The following is a 3,320-nucleotide window of genomic DNA, read 5'->3' as shown; positions in this document are numbered from 1 at the left end:
CCGGAAGCATCCTCGTCTTCTTCGGGTCAGGGTTAACAGAGGTCTTGGCCGGCTGCTGGTAGTCAGCCGCGAGATTATCTTTCCTAGAGCCAAAAGCCTCTGACCCTGATCTCTCGGCGGCGTCCTCGCCGCTTGTCTCCTCTTCCGCCTCTTGAGAGGAGACGGCTTCCGCACCGTCTGCCTCCCTCACGTTACTTTGGGAAGAGGGGGCACCATCTGATGAACTTTCTTGCTCATCCGGACCATCATAGTCCTCGTCACGAATTACCTCATCTGCGGCCACTTCCCTAGCGCGCCGCTGTCTGGGCTTAACAACCGTTTGTTTAACTCTAGCCATTGTATTCTGCATAGACACAGAGAGGGAGGAATTCTGGGATGAGCAAAGCAGTTCCGACTGATCAGAAAATGTACCCCTGGTTCTAGATTCAGCCGTACCAAGATACCGACTGAATGTCCTAGGTAGTGCCGAGTGTGTAGATGGAGAGTCCATTTTTATTTTCGAAGAACGTAAACAGACGGAAAAAAGAATGTATACAGACGGAAAAAAGAATGTATATAGGCGGAAAGGAAGAAAAGCTAAAAGAGGGTACAAGTAGTTACCTTACTTTAGCTCTGAAAAACTCTGAAAAACTGCTACAGACGGGTGACCGGCTGTTGTCAAAGAGCGCACACAAAATCTTGAAAAACTGATGCAGACGGAATTAGAGTATCTCTCTCTAAAAATCTCTCTTTCTCTCTCTAGAAAGTCAATGAAATTGAAATAGTAAGGGGAGGAAGGGGGGGTAAAACCCTATTTATAGAGGGGTGAAACGGGGCATCCCCGTCACACCCCGAATTTATTACTAGCCGTTTTTACTGTTCACCTCTCACGGGGGAACACGTGTCACAGGTGCCACGTGGCCTGCCACGTCACCCCTGTGAGGGGCAAATGTTTAGGGTAAAAATACCCTAGACACATGGACTAATAAGAGAGCTCCATGTGTCAAGGGCTGGCAGGTCATCAAAGACCACTCACCAGCTGACACGTGGAAATCTCAGGTCTTCATCAGAATTGCGGCTTTCAAGGGCCCAATTCCCAAGAATCCGCACTTTGCGGCGCAGCCCACCAATCCTAGGTCAGAGTGACCTAGGGAGGGGCACATTTCCTAACGACCCTATAAATAGGGAGATATTCCCCAATTTTGGGGACATCTACAATCATTTATCACACACATATTCTCTCTCATCAGAGAACACTTGATCTTGGAATCCAAGCAGATACCACCTAAATTTCCGCACTTTTTATTCCTTTTCAAGTTACTAACTTGACCGTCGGAGGCGGAGCTCTAACAACTAGAGTCTCCGTGTTTTTGCAGGTGCAGCTCGAGCCGGACCAGACTTTGTGACGTAACTCTCCCAAGGGACAAAAAACACCCAAAACACATTAGATTTGAGTTTATGTTGTGATAACCTTATGGTTATGTTATTTGCAAGGTGTATTCGTGATTGAACTTTAAAAGTGCGAAGTATTGATTGATATTCGGAATCAGGGTTTTTGAGGTCCTTTTTGTGTGGTCTTGCTAGCAAGAATCAAGGTACGTTTAGGTGGCTAGATACCTTTGAAAGTGATTGGTTTGAATAACATGTTTTATATGATTTTATTGGAGATTGAATTAAATTGATTTGAATTATGTTTGGAGGTATTGATTTTAATATTTAATTTGTTTTAATAAAAGTATTTTGGATGATTGATTTTTAAATCATGTTTTGAATGGTTTGAATTACTTATCATGTTTAAATAAAGGATTTGATTTTAAAAGGTTTGTTGAATTAAATAACAGGTTTTTCAAGGAAGAGTTATTGATTTTGGAAAAGTTATTAATATGAGATTTTATTCTCAAGTATCTTTTTAAAAGGTTTTGATTTTGAAAGTATGTGGAATTATTAAAAAGGAGTTTGAATTATATTGGAATTTATTGGATATTAAAAGGATTTATTAAACCATTGAATTATTATTATTAATGCTTTATAAGCATGTTGGTAATCCCATTATGCGGATTTGGTTTATTGATAAGGCCTTGGACTTTGTATGACCGGGTCTTTCCTCAAGAAAAGCCTTGTAATATAAGGAGACTAGCTTGGGGGGTGTGCACACTTGGGTGAGGAATTGGATTAAAAGAAATTGGTTCTTAATAAAGGAATTGGTTTTATTAACTATTATTTGAAATATTGAATCATTGGAATCGGTTTTGGAATCATTGGAATTTGGAATTTATTGGATTAATTATTGGGATTGATTTTTAAAGAATGTTTGCAAATAAATTGAGTTTACATTATCTTGCACTTATCGTACTTAGCATAACTTGCTAATCCATATTTCTTATTTGTTTTGGTTCGCCCTGTTTACCGTATGGTAAGCAGTGTTGACTATTTTCAGGTGGAGTCAATAATTGAGCATATGGAGTCCTGGGAATGGTTTCACCTAGATTAGGAAGTGTTGGTCTTGTGTCTTTATTTTGAGTACTCATAACAATGTTCCTATTTTTATAAGTATAGATTAGAAATTTGAGTTTCCGCTGCAAATTTTGTTATTGAGTTAAGTATTTTGAGTAGCCTTGCGTAATCACGCGACGGTAACACTCCTAAGTCTATCTCTACAGTATAATTATACATATTATACTAGTATTTCCGTAGAGGTAGATTTGGGGGTGTTACAATTTCTGTCAGTATTGCAATACCATTAGGCAAGCTAGGGTTACGCAAGACCAAATTAGGGAGATTCTTTTTCCCATTTCTTTATGTGGAAAAGCTAAAATGTGGTTTAATGGTTTGAATAGAACTGCACTTGGTATTACTGACTGGGAAACTCTTGTTTTAAATTTTTATAATAAATATTACCCTGTAGAAAGAATAGCTTTACTAAGGAGTGCAATTCAAAACTTTGCCCAAGAGCCAGATGAAACTCTATATGAGGCTTTGGAAAGGTTCAAGAATCTGTAGAGAGAATGCCCTCACCATAATTTAGCACAATGGCAGTTAATTCAAGCTTTTTACAATGAGCTTGGAAATACGTCTATAGCAATTCTAGATTCTGCAGTTAGTGGGAGGTTTATGAATCTTAATGTTGATAATAAAGGTCAAGTTATTGAAGATATGGCAATTCATAATTCCCAATATGGGAATCCCAGAGGGTTTGCTAACAAAGGGAAACATAATGTTGATTCCGTATCCTTTGTGCAGGCTCAATTAACATCTATTTGCCATAAATTAGATACTCTTAGTATTATTATTCTTAATTCTGTAGCTAATGTTTCTGCTGTCAATAATACTAATGAAGCTTT

General features: G+C 38.6%; 1 non-coding gene across 1 annotated transcript; it reads right to left on the bottom strand.

The window, feature by feature from the left end:
* Positions 1-2,895: 2,895 nt before the first annotated feature.
* LOC145587127 (small nucleolar RNA R71) lies at positions 2,896-3,002 on the bottom strand. The gene has a single exon (XR_014101157.1). It is a non-coding gene; the product is annotated as a small nucleolar RNA R71 (small nucleolar RNA).
* Positions 3,003-3,320: the final 318 nt, after the last annotated feature.

This window comes from Chenopodium album, chromosome 16 (assembly GCF_948465745.1).
Source record: "Chenopodium album chromosome 16, dcCheAlbu1.1, whole genome shotgun sequence".
Taxonomy (NCBI): domain Eukaryota; kingdom Viridiplantae; phylum Streptophyta; class Magnoliopsida; order Caryophyllales; family Amaranthaceae; genus Chenopodium; species Chenopodium album.
This window is presented reverse-complemented; position numbering and strand designations above follow the sequence as displayed.